The sequence below is a fragment of the Leptonychotes weddellii genome, chromosome 2 (genome assembly GCF_054177405.1).
Source record: "Leptonychotes weddellii isolate Sample4059 chromosome 2, ASM5417740v2, whole genome shotgun sequence".
Classification (NCBI taxonomy): Eukaryota; Metazoa; Chordata; class Mammalia; order Carnivora; family Phocidae; genus Leptonychotes; species Leptonychotes weddellii.
Window position 1 is genome coordinate 67,283,312 of NC_138370.1, and position 13,855 is coordinate 67,297,166.

Below are 13,855 nucleotides of genomic sequence, written 5' to 3' on the forward strand. Positions count from 1 at the left end.
AACGAGGATGTGGAGAAAAAGGAACCTTAGTGCACTGTTGATGGGAATGCAAACTGGTGCAGCCACTGTAGAAAAGAGTAAGGAGGTTCATCAAAAGATTAAAAATAGAGCTACCATATGAGCCAGTAATTCCATTACTGGGTATTTACCCAAAGAACACAAAAACATTAATTTGAAAAAATATATGCTCCCCTGGGGCGCCTGGGTGTTCAGCCAGTTAAGCATCTGCCTTCAGCTCAGGTCATGATCTCAGGGTCCTGGGACCTAGCCCCCCATGGGGCTCCCTACTCAATGAGGAGTCTGCGTCTCTCTTTCCCTCTGGCTCTGCCCCCCCACTCATTCTCTCTCTCTCTCTCTCAAATAAATCTTTAAAAATTAAAAAAAAAATTAAAAAATATATATGCACCCCTATCTTTACTGCAGCTTTACAATAGCCAAATTATGGAAGCTGCCCAAGTATCCATCAATAGATGAATGGATAAGGAAGAGGTAGTTTACATATATATAAAATAGAATATTAATCAGCCATTAAAAAAGAATGGATGGATCTAGAGGATATAATGCTAAGTGAAATAAGTCAGAGAAAGACAAATACTATATGATTTCACTCATGTGTGGAATTTAAGAAACCGAACAAATGAACAACAACAAAAAAAAATTAGAGACAAACCAAAAAACAGATTATTTACTACAGAGAACAAACTGGTGGTTGCCAGAGGGCAGGTGGATGGGGGATGGGTAAAAATAGATGATGGGGATTAAAGAGCACACCTGCCATGATGAGCACTGAGTAATGTATAGGACTGTTGAATCACTATACTGTATACCTGAAACTAATACAACACTGTATGTTAACTATATTAGAATTAAAATTTTTAAATAAAAAATTAAAAACAACATCTGGTCTATACTCTTTAAAAGTTATCAATATCATGAAAGACAATGACTGAGGAATTACTCTAAATTAAAGGAAACTAAAGAGACATGCCAATTATTTAAAACACAATTCATTATACTGGACTGGATCCTGCATGTGGGTAAATTTTTCTATAAAACGTATCATGTGGGGTGCCTGGGTGGCTCAGTCATTAAGCGTCTGCCTTCGGCTCAGGTCATGATCCCAGGGTCCTGGGATCGAGCCCCACATTGGGCTCCCTGCTAAGCGGGAAGCCTAGTTCTCCCTCTCTCATTCCCCCTGCTTGTGTTCCCTCTCTTGCTGTGTCTCTGTCAAATAAATAAAATCTTTAAAAAAAAAAAAAAACGTATCATGTGGGGCACCTGGCTGGCTCAGTCAGTGGAGCATGCAACTCTTGATCTTAGGGTCATGAGTTCAAGCCCCACGTTGGGCAAAGAGATTACTAAAAAAAAAAAAAAAAAGTATCATGTAAAACCTAATTAAGTATGAATATGAGCTACTCAGAACAGTGCTTCTCAAATATTCATACACATACAAATCAGGGGTCTTGTTAAAATGCAGATTCTGATTCAGCAGCCCTGGAATGGGACCCCAACTTCTCAAATCTAACAAGTTCTCAGCATCAATGTGTTGGGACTGTGGGTCACACTTAGTGTTGCAATACACTAAATAACAACATAGTGTCAGTGTCAAACTTCCTGAATTTGTCCTTGGTTTGGAAGACACATGCTGCAGTAATTAGAAATGAAGGGGTCAAGGGGCGCCTGGGTGGCTCAGTTGGTTAAGCGACTGCCTTCAGCTCAGGTCATGATCCTGGAGTCCCGGGATCAAGTCCCGCATCGGGCTCCCTGCTCGGCAGGGAGTCTGCTTCTCCCTCTGCCCCTCCCCCCTCTCATGTGCTCTCTCTCATTCTCTCTCTCTGAAATAAATAAAATCTTTAAAAAAAAAAAAAAAGAAATGAAGGGGTCATGAAGAAATGGAACTTCATCTCAAATGGTTCAATGACAATAACAATAATAATGTAATAAATCCTATCGGGTATAGGAAATACAAATGTTTATTGCATTATGTTGCAACCTTTCTGTGGATTTGAAATTTTTCAATAGAAAGGGTACTATGTAAATTAATATCAACAACGCTATAAGGCTGCTATTTTGATTTCAATGATACAGATGAGGAAAGAGATGTGTGACGAGATCAAATAACTTGTGTACAATCATAATTCTAGTAAAGGGCCAAAAGATCACAAAGTAATAGCATGTCTAGGCCTCAGTTTCCTGATCCAGCTGAAAGGGTTGCACCAGACCAGATGATGTCTAGCATCTCAAACACCATGCTCTTCCCATGAGTCAATGCACCCTGCAACCACTACATCCCTCACACACTTCATCTGGGCAGGTCTTTATTCTCCCACTACTTTCATGGCAGAATTAAAGAGCAAAGGCAAACATACCTAAAAAACATATCCATATGACCAACACTAAATCACAGATATCAGTGTTGTTTTTAATTGGTTAATCATATGAAATGTAATTCCAAAAATTAAAAAAGATCAGGAGTTAAGCCACATATTCTCTCCAAGGAATAGCACTGTCCCTTATCTGGATACCAGACTTAGGTTTCACGAAAGTAGACATCAAAATGGTCTGTGTAAAGTAATGTTGCTTCCATCGTTTGAGGTCCTGAAAGGAAAGCCTTCTCAAAGGGCCAAAGACATTTTCAAAAATTTAATCCTAATTCTAAAACAACAACAACAACAAAAACAAAAGGTACCCATGAATGAAGGAAAGGAATTGAAGCAGAAGAAATTGTTCCAACAAATGGAGATCCCAAACTGGGCTCAGATTTATTACAAAAGGAATAGTGATCACTTGCGAGAGCAGAAAAGGATAACCAGAAACTACCACAGGTTAACTAGGAACCTGCCAATCAATTTCCTTTCAGGCTGGGAAATATCAACACTCTATACATCTAGATTCTAACAAGGCTTCATGATATGATATTCTCACACATAAAATGAAGAAATGTAGCGTGGTCAGAAGTTCTTAAAATTTGGTGGAGAGAGTCCAGGATGGTGGAGGAGTAGGAGACCTTAGTTCTGTCTAGTCCCACGAATTCAGCTAGATAGCTATCAAATCATTCTGAACACCGTTGAACTAAACTGGAGACCTAAGAAAAGAATTGCTGTAATTCTCCAAACAGAAAAGCAACCACTTTCTGCAAGAATGACAAGATTGAAAAACTCACCTCAAAAAAGAGAAGAAGAGGCAGTACTGACTGCCAGGGACCTAAATATTAAATAAGATGTCAGAACTAGAGTTCAGAAAAACAATTATAAAGATAATATATGGGCATGAAAAAAGCATAGAAGGCACTACAGAATCCCATTCTGGAGAAATAAAAGAACTAAAATTCAACAAAGTCAAAATCAAAAAGCTATTAATGAGATGCAATAAAAAATGGAGGTTCTAACTGCTAGGATAAATTAGGCAGAAGAGAGAATTAGTGATATAGAAGACCAAATGATGGAGAATAAAGAAGCTGAGAAAGAGAGAGAAACAACTACTAGATCACAAAGGGAGAATTCAAGAGATAAGTGATGCCATAAAGCAAAATAATATTAGAATAATGGGATCCCAGAAGAGGAAAGAGAGAAAGGGGGAGAGCCAGAGGGTATACTGGAGTGAATTATAGCAGAGAACTTCCCTAATTTGGGGAAAAAAACAGGCATTCAAGTCCAGGAGGCACAGAGAATCCCCCCCCCATCAAAATCAACAAAAATAGGTCAACACCCCCACATATAAACTTGCAAATCTCAGAGACAAAGAGAAAATCCTGACAGCAGCTCAGAACAAGAGGTACGTAACCTATATGGGTAAAAACATTAGACTGGCAAAAGACCTAGCCACAGAGACTTGGCAGGCCAGAAAGGACTGACAAGATATATTTAGGGTGCTAAATGAGAAAAATGTGCAGCCAAGAATACTTTATCCAGCCAGGCTGTCATTCAAAATACAAATAGAGATAAAGAGCTTCCAGGACAAACACAAACTAAAAGAATTTGTGACCATTAAACCAATCCTGCAAGAAATATTAAAATCCTTTAAGCGAAGATAGAGCCCAAAAGTAACACAAACCAGAAAAGAACAGAGATAATATACAGACTTTATAGGTTAATACAATGGCACTAGATTCATATCTTTCAACAGTTACTCTGAATGTAAATGGGCTAAATGCCCCAATCAGAAGACAAAGGGTATCAGATTGGATTAAAAAAAAAAAAAAAAAAAAAGCAAAACCCATCGATATGCTCTCTGCAAGAGACTCATTTTAGACCCAAAGACACCTCCAGCTTGAAAAGGGGGCTGGAAAACGATGTATCATGCTAACGGACATCAAAAGAAAGCTGAGTTAGCAATCCTTATATCAGACAAATTAGATTTTAAACCAAAGACTGTAGTAAGAGATGAGAAAGGATACTATATCACAATTAAAGGGTCTATCCAACAAGAAGATCTAACAATTGTAAATATTTATGCCCCTAACATGGGAGCAGCCAATTATATAAACCAAACAAAATTAAAGAAACACAGTGATAATAATACAATAGTGGGGGACTGTAACACCCCACTCACTGCAATGGACAGATCATCTAAGCAGAAGACCAACAAGGAAACAAGGGCTTTGAACCACTGGACCAGATGGACTTCACAGATATATTCAGAACGTTCCATCCTAAAGAAACAGAATACACATTCTTCTTGAGTGCACATGGAACATTACCCAAAATAGATCACAAACTGGGTCACAAATCCAGTCTCAAACAGTACCAAAAGACTGAGATCATTCCCTGCATATTTTCAGACAACAGTGCTTTGAAACTGGAACTCAATCCCAAGAGGAAAGTTGGAAAGAACTCAAATACATGGAGGTTAAAGAACATCCAACTAAAGAATGAATGGGTCAACCACGAAATTAAAGAAGAATTTAAAAAATTCATGGAAACAAATGAAAATGAAAACACAACTGTTCAAAACCTTTGGGATGCAGAAAAGACAGCCCTAAGAGGAAAGTATATAGCAATACAAGCCTTTCTCAAGAAACAAGAAAGGTCTCAAATACACAACCTAACCCTACACCTAAAGGAGCTGGAGAAAGAACAGCAAATAAAGCCTAAACCCAGCAGGAAGAGAATTAATAAAGATTAGAGCAGAAATCAATGAAATAGAAACCAAAAGAACAGAACAGAACAACAAAACTAGGAGCTGATTCTTTGAACGAATTAGTAAGATTGATAAACCCCTGGCCAGACTTATCAAAAAGAAAAGAGAAAGGACCCAAATAAATAAAATCATGAAAGAGATCATCACCAACATCAAAGAAATACAAACAATTATAAGAACATATTATGAGCAACTATATGCCAACAACTTAGGTAACCTGGAAGAAATGGATGCATTCCTAGAGATGTATAAACTACCAAAACTGAACCAGGAAGAAATAGAAAACCTGCACAAACCCATAATCAGCAAGGAAACTGAAGCAGTAATCAAAAATCTCTCAACAGACAAGAGTCCAGGGCCAGATGGCTTCCCAGGGTAATTCTACCAAACATTTAAGAAGAATTAATACCTATTCTTCTGAAGCTGTTTCAAAAAATAGAAATGGAAGGAAAACTTCCAAACTCATTCTATGAGGCCAGCATTACCCTGATCCCAAAACCAAAGACACCAGCAAAAAGGAGAATTACAGATCAATATCCCTGATGAACATGGATGCCAAAATACTCAACAAGATCCTAGCCAATAGGATCCAACAGTACATTAAAAGGATTATTCACCACAACCAGGTGGGATTTATTCCTGGGATGCAAGGGTGGTTCAACATTTGCAAATCAATCAACATGATAGAGCACATTAATAAAAGAAAAGAACCATATGATCCACTCAATTGATGCAGAAGGAGCTTTTGACAAAGTACAGCATCCTTTCTTGATTAAAACTCTTCATAGGGTAGGGATAGAGGGAACACACCTCAATGTCATAAAAGCCATATATGAAAAGCCCACAGCAAATATCATTCTCAGGTCAGGAATATGACAGGGATGTCCACTATCACCACTATTGGTCAACACAGTACTAGAAGTCCTAGTCTCAGCAATCAGACAACAAAAAGAAATAAAAGGCATTTGAATCAGCAAAGAAGTCAAACTTTCACTCTTCACAGATGACATAATACTCTATGTGGAAAACCCAAGAGACTCTACCCAAAATTGCTAGAACTCATACAGGAATTCAGTAAAGTGGCAGAATATAAAATTAGTGCACAGAAATTAGCTGCATTTCTATACACCAACAATGAGACAGAAGGAGGAGAAATTAAGGAGTTGATCCCATTTACAATTGCACCCAAAATCATAAGATACCTAGAAATGAATCTAACCAAAGAGGCAAAGGTTCTGTACACAGAAAACTATGAAACACTCAGGAAAGAAATTGAGGAAAACACAAAGAAATGGAAAAAACATTCCATGCTCATGGATTGGAATTGTTAAATGTCTATGCTATACATTCAATGCAATCCCTATCAAAATACCATCAACTTTTTTTCCCAGAGCTGGAACAAATAATCCTAAAAATCATATATAGCCAGAAAAGACCCTGAATAGCCAAAGGAATGTTGAAAAAGAAAACCAAAGCTGGTGGCATCACAATGCCAGGCTTCAAGCTCTATTACAGAGCTGTAATCATCAAGACAGTATGGTACTGGCACAAAAACAGACACAAAGATCAATGGAACAGCAGAGAGAACCCAGAAATGGACTCTCAACTCTACGGTCAACTAATCTTTGACAAAGCAGGCAAGAATATCCAATGGAAAAAAGACAGACTCTTCAACAAATGGTGTTGGGAAAATTGGACAGCCACATGCAGAAGAATGAAACTGGACCATTTCCTTTCATCATACACAAAAACAGACTCAAAATGGATGAAAGACCTCAATGTGAGACAGGAATTCATCAAAATCCTAGAGAAGAATGCAGACAGCAACCTCTTTGACCTCGGCCACAGCAACTTCTTGCTAGACACATCTCCAAAGGCAAAGGAAACAAAGGCAAAAATGAACTATTGGGACTTCATCAAGATAAAAAAAACTTTTGCACAGCAAAGGAAACAGTTGATAAAATCAAAAGACAACCTACGGAATGGGAGAAGATATCTGCAAATGTATTATCAGATAAAGCGATAATATCCCAATTCTATAAAGAACTTATCAAACTCAAGACCCAAAGAACAAATAATCCAATCAAGAAATGGGCAGAAGACACAAACAGACATTTCTCCAAAGAAGACATCCAACTGGCCAACAGACACATGAAAACAGGACCTCTTTATATTAGTAAAAATTATTGGCATCCCAAAGAACAGTATGGATCTTTGTTTGTGTGGATTATGTCCACCGACATTCTTAGTGATAGAAATAAAAACCAAAATTTAAAAAAATGTTTAAGTGCATATTAGTTGATTAAAAATAATACATCCATTACATATCAACATGTTTTATAAAAAAAAAAACAATGGTTTTCCAAAACAAAAATAATTTAATGAGAGAAATGACATTGTTTTCCATTTTGAAAAATCTCTTCAATGTCAGATTTAAAAGAAGGCAGCTGGATTCTCATATCTGCTTCTGCATTCAATCTGTTTCCATATTGTGATGTCATATGACCTCTGGAAAACTCCTCTCTACAACTGTAAAAGAATGAGTGAGAAAGGCAATTATCATAAAAATAGCTATGACCTCGGAGACCCCTAAAAGGGTCCCAGGGAACCCCCATTCACACTTTGAGAAACCTTGTCTTGGATGCTAATAAACCTGATTAACAAAATTAAAAATACCATTTTCACCAGACACTGTTTAGAACTACATCAATACGGACAAAGACTCCTCAACCTTAGCACCCTTGACATTCTAGGTCTGATCATTCTTGTTGAAGGCACCATCCTGTGCATGGTTAGCAACATCTCTGGCCTCTACCCACTAGATACCCATAGCAGCCCTACTCAGGTCTAACAATCAAAAATGTTTCCACACATTACCAAATGTTCCCTGGGGATTGAGATCCACCACTATGCCTCTAGAGAAATATTTCTACTGTTATGCCTCAGAGCTCAATATTTATTAACAATGGCTTGGTCTTCATAGACAGAGGACACAAAACTGGAGAGACAGTGAACAATTTCCTGAGCAAGAAGTGTGCCCAAGTAGCTTTCAGCAGGTTGGAAACAAACAGAGCAGGGTTCAAAAGAAAAAAACTATCAGGGCCATACTTGAACCCATGTAAAAACAGTCACACAAGTACAGTATGAGAACATATGCCTTAACCACAGCTGTGAGTAGTCAGTGTGAACAGTATGGCCAGGGTGAGGCCACCGTATGTTATGACTGGCAAGCCAAGGACATCTCCAACAGAATTAGCAGACAGAGAGTTCACCTAGAACAAGGAAGATGCTAATCCCAACTACATTCCTTATTGACTGGACCACACTACAGCAATTCAATGCAATTCTGACAGTATCTACCCAGAGGTGGCATCAGATCCCACAGGTTAAGGGCTCAGTCCCACGAGACTGCCTCTGCCACCCCCTGCTTCAGAAGCCAATTTTAAGACCAGGTGTTTACCTGGGTTTCTGACCGGCTATAAATCAGAGGTTCACGTGATCCACTCCTTGGGTTCAATTAATTTGCTAGAGCAGTTCACAGAACTCAGGAAACCTGTTTACTCACTAGATTACTGATTTATTACAACAGATACTCTAAAGGATATAAATCAACAGCCAGATGAAGAGATACATAGGGTAAGGTGCCAAACGAAGGAAGTCTGTTCTCATGGAGTCTGGGATTCGGCACCATGACATGTGGGAAGCTTTCTGGCTCCCGAACTGGAAGCTCTCCAAAACCCTGTGCTTTTGGGTTCATTATGAAGGCTTCATGACATAGGCATCATTGATTAAATCACTAGCCACTAGTGACTGATTCAACCTCCAGCCTCTCTCTTCAATCCCCAAATCAGGGGGTAGGGCTGAAAATTTCAATACTCTATTCACTGTAGGTTCCTCTGGCAGAGCCCCCATCCTTCAGTACTTTCCAAAAGTCACCTCATTTACATAAGCCCAGTTGTGGTAGAGAAAGCTTTTCAGGAATAATAAGACTCCCATTTCGGGCGCCTGGGTGGCTCAGTTGGTTAAGCGACTGCCTTCGGCTCAGGTCATGATCCTGGAGTCCCGGGATCGAGTCCTGCATCGGGCTCCCTGCTTGGCAGGGATCTGCTTCTCCCTCTGACCCTCCTCCCTCTCATGCTCTCTGTCTCTCATTCTCTCTCTCTCAAATAAATAAATAAAATCTTTAAAAAAAAAAAAAAAGACTCCCATTTCACCTGAAGCGATTCAGGAACTGAGGACAAGAGACCAAATACAACAAAGATGTTCCCATGGCTCTTATGGCTCAAGAAATTCCAAGGGTTCTGGGAACTGGGAGCCAGGAACTATGGACAAAGACCAAATATATATATTACTTGCTATAGACCACAACACAATGTGACCAGGAAGGCCGGAAATTCAAAAGAAAGTCATGCAACTTATCAATCATCTAATTCTAAAAACACTATCGTGTGAAAGAGGGATTCATCTTGTATTTGGCCCAGAGATTAAAGCCAGGGCTAATGGGTTAATAATCTAAGAAGGCATATGTCAACTAAATATATGGGAAAAAAACCTTCTGAACTAATGAAGTTACATAACTCTCAGGCAGTAAATTTAGGAGATGAGGAGTTCCATGTCACCAAACTTTTACAAAGTCTTAACAAAGGTAAGACTAGGAGTGTTCCAAAAGAGGCTCCAACACTGCATGAAGGCTGGGCTTGAATAGTTGACCCATGAATCTGTGAATGAGAAAATATCTGCCCCTCCCCAAAAGACAGTCTCACTCGCCAAGCTATTTGAGCCAAGTGCCTGACTCCCTAATATAGAAACAAGCCTGTCAAGCTGACCTGTCACCCGTTTCTGCCATACAGGGTAACCTTTCCCCAACCCCTGAGAAGTTCACACTGTTCCATGCTGAGACCTGAGCTCCCTTATTTCCTGCCACAAGTCGGCCATGCTCTGAGTGCTCATTCTGTCCCAGATGCACCGTTAACATGACACGGGTGGCCCTGACTGTTACGGAGTAATCTCGTCTTACCATTCCTTCTATTCTGGTTTTCCCTTTGCAGTGGAAGAACATGTCAGATATTAGTACACGAAAAGGCTTTGTAAACTGTTACCATTTCATAAATGCACTCATTACAGATAAAGTCATCCTTATTTGGCTCCTGAAATAGTGATCTTATAGTTCCACAGCCATGGATAGAGACATGTTCGTCGAAGAGCATGATGATTAACCCCCTTGGAGTTTCCCAAGAGTCATAGCACCTATAGGCATTTTAACCTTATTTTCCTATATCCTACTATGCAAAAATATGTTTAAAAAAAAAACAGGAAAAAAACCATACAGGTACTGTAGTAGTAATACTGAGCACTGCTCCAAAAGAGGCCCGAGAGTCCCACTGATAAGTATAGTCTGTGTGTTGGGGAAGGATGGGAGGTGAGGGCAGGGTAGGTGGAAATTTTAGGCAGCCAGTGAAAGCTGGCTAAAACTCTAAAACTGCTGTCAAATGGGGAGAATAAGATGAGATGCTAACTAATCACCTGCAGATCCTGCACTGTATTTTCCGTTTTTAGAATTATTATTGGATGAAAATATGCAGATAACGTGTTGCTCTTTAAATATGTAACCTTTAAAAATAGTCCCTTTTCTACCTAAAAGAACATTCATTCTTTGGGTGTTGAGTTTGATAAGTTCTTTATAGATTTTGGATACTAGCCCTTTATCTGATATGTCATTTGCAAATATCTTCTCCCATTCTTTCAGTTGTCTTTGGTTTTGTTGACTGTTTCCTTTGCTGTGCAAAAGCTTTTTATCTTGATGAAGTCCTAATAGTTCATTTTTTCCCTTCCAAGCCTCAATTTTTAACTATTCAACTGTTAACTGAATGCTTACTATGGAACATACAATGTTCTGGACATTGGAAATAAATAAGCACAAAGGCCCTGAGGGAGAAATGTGCCTGCCATGTTCCAGGAATGCCAAAGAGGCCAGGATGACTGCAGTCATGAGGGTATGAAAGAAAAGTTGGGTCAGTCAGTAGCAGGAGATTTTTTTAATTTAACTCAGAGTGAGACAGTACACACCAGTGTTTTAGGTATCATTCAGTTTCAGTGTGTCCATTTACTATGCTGTATAAGAAATTACCACAAACTCAAAGCCTAAAAACAACACATTTACTATTTGCTTTCTGATTCTTAATGTGTATAAGAAAGCTTTTATCTCACAGTTTCCAAGTGTCAGGAGTCCAGGCACATCTTAACTGGGTCCCTCTGCTCAGGTCCTTGACTCACAAGGCCATAATCAAAGTATCAGCCAGCTAGCATTACAGAGGCCGAACTGGGGATAAACCTGCTTCCCCGCTCATTTGGGTTGTTGGCAGAATTCATTTCCTTGCAGTCATAGGACCGAGGGTTCTGACTTTTTGATGAACATGGGCTGGAGGCCCCCCTAGTTCCCTACCTTGTGGTCCTCTCTGAGGCAGTTCCCAACACAGCTATCTGCTTCTTCCAGGCCAACGAGAACCTCTGTCTCCAGTCTGCTCCCATGGAGTCTTCTATAACAAAACCATCATGGGGAAAACATCCCATCCCCTCAGATTCTACTGGTGAGGATCAAGCCACAGGTCCCACAGGCATCCTAGGGCCTAGACCACTGGGCCACCTTAGCGCGTGTCCACCACGTCCAGTATCAGTGCTTTTGAGTCTACTTCATTCTTGTTAACGGGCTGCTGAACATTTCTCCTTATGACCATCCCATAATTTATTTAACCCACTTCCCTGCCACTGGAGGCTGTTTCTGATTTTTGTCTTTCATACAATTTTATTTTCTCCCTTCAACCATAATAATATGATACCCAAATTTTGTCTTCACCGGAGGGTCTATAAACATAGGCTTATCCAGCCTGCTTACAGGCAAGGCAAATATTGCTTCTTGAAATGGCCCCACCATGAAACCTCCGGTCATCCAACCCAAGTCGCCCCTTGTCTGGCTTTATCTTCACTGTACTGTGTGGTCACTTCACTGAATCTCATTCCAGACTTTAACTTTTCCATAGCTTCCGTGATTTTCCTATGATTTTCACACAGAATGTGTCTGACCTTTACTGCACTGCCACCACCTTTGGGACCCGGAGCCTTCTTGTCAGAACTGTCACTCCCAGAAGCTGCTCCCCCCTTCCCCCCTTTCCCGGAACCACTTTTGCCCTTGGGTGGCATCTTCGGAACTTGTGGCAGAGCCCCCAGCCTGTTTCTGATTTTTGCACTGAGAGGTACGGTAGATTTGCAGTAGCAGTAAATATGTTCTACATTTTTGCAAAATCTTGACACTTATCCATAGAGTACTTTGTAACAGAGAGATGGCTTCAAAGCAGGAGCACATTCTAAGCCTTGCTGGACACTGCAAACCATCACAGGAAGTCTATTCCAGCTCACACACACTCATTTCCTCCTCCCGGAGACTTCTCTTGGCTCTCAGTGGAGCTTTCCAGCTTTCTTCAAATAGGTGTTCTTCATCTCTTCATTTAGACTTACACACTGGTGATTTATCTCTTCTTGATTTAGGCTTACATTCAGGCAATTCATCTTTTCGGAAAACATTGATAATAGGGCCTGCTCTCCCACTGTTATCTTCTGATGTCTTGCGATATATAAGGAAGCTATCGATTTTGGTAATTACTTTTAATCCTTCATCCCAGTGAATCATTTTAGTGTATGTAAGAACTCTTCAATCTGCTCTCTAGAACTCTTCAATCTGCTCTCTTCTCTGCTCTTCAATCACACAATCTATGTGTACAATCACACCCGTAAATAATGCAAACTTTCCCCCTTCCACTTTCCAAACTACCTCGTATTGCTTTCTCGCTTTTCTTGTCTAATAATTCCAGGACAATTGTTAATTAGTAACAGTGAGCCAAGTCACAATTTCAACATTCTAAGCATTTCATTAAAGAGAATACTAAAAGATTAAAATACACATTTTAGATCATTTTAAGTAAGTATCCACAATTTCTGCTTTACTAAAATATTTCCCTAGGAATTATGTAGATTTTGTCACATGCTTTTAGGCATCTGCTGTAAGATTTTCTCCTTTGACTTAATAATATATTATATTAATGTATTTCCTAATATTGAGCCACCCTTGTATTTCAGGGATGAAGTCAACTTAGGTTGAAATATTACACAAAGTACTGCTATTATTTGCTGATGTATTATTTAAGGGCTCTGCAAATTATGCTTAAGTAAAATTGATCTACAACTTTATATCTGACAGGCTTCAGCATTGGTGCTCTACCAGCATCATAAAAAGAATTTGAAACTCTCCTCTATTATGGTGTGGGCCAGTTAAAACATTAACAGATTAAACGGTTTCTTCCGAGTTTAAAATTTACCTGTGAAAAGATCTGTGCCTGGTGCTTGTTGGGGGGATGGCAGCTCTTTTAAAGTTTTCTGTTTATTATTTCACTGATTTTATCCTGATTTTCAAAATTCTGTGCACTGTGTACCTATGGTTATTTCCACATTTGTTTCTATTTATATATGTGAGCCTTCTCTCCCACCCGTTCTTCTTGACTAGCTTAGCCAAGAAAATGTTTTATTTTATGCTCCCCACTCCACCAAAAATGTAAGAGGCTTTACAAAAAAAACTTTTTCTTTCCTAATTAATAATTTCATCTTTTATATTTCTTAGTTTCTTCAAATTTGCGGGGAGGTGGGTGGAAGTGTAACTTATTTCATT

General features: G+C 39.3%; 1 protein-coding gene and 1 pseudogene across 2 annotated transcripts in view; both read right to left on the reverse strand.

The window, feature by feature from the left end:
* The window catches only part of ARHGAP10 (Rho GTPase activating protein 10), a 286,377-nt gene that overhangs the window by 62,725 nt on the left and 209,797 nt on the right, over nt 1–13,855 (reverse strand). The window lies entirely within an intron of this gene.
* Nucleotides 3,932–12,426, reverse strand: LOC145720096 (peptidyl-prolyl cis-trans isomerase NIMA-interacting 4 pseudogene; annotated as a pseudogene). Its single transcript, XR_014142819.1, has 2 exons — nt 9,354–12,426; nt 3,932–7,668 (listed from the first exon to the last, which is right to left on the reverse strand). The product of XR_014142819.1 is annotated as a peptidyl-prolyl cis-trans isomerase NIMA-interacting 4 pseudogene (transcript).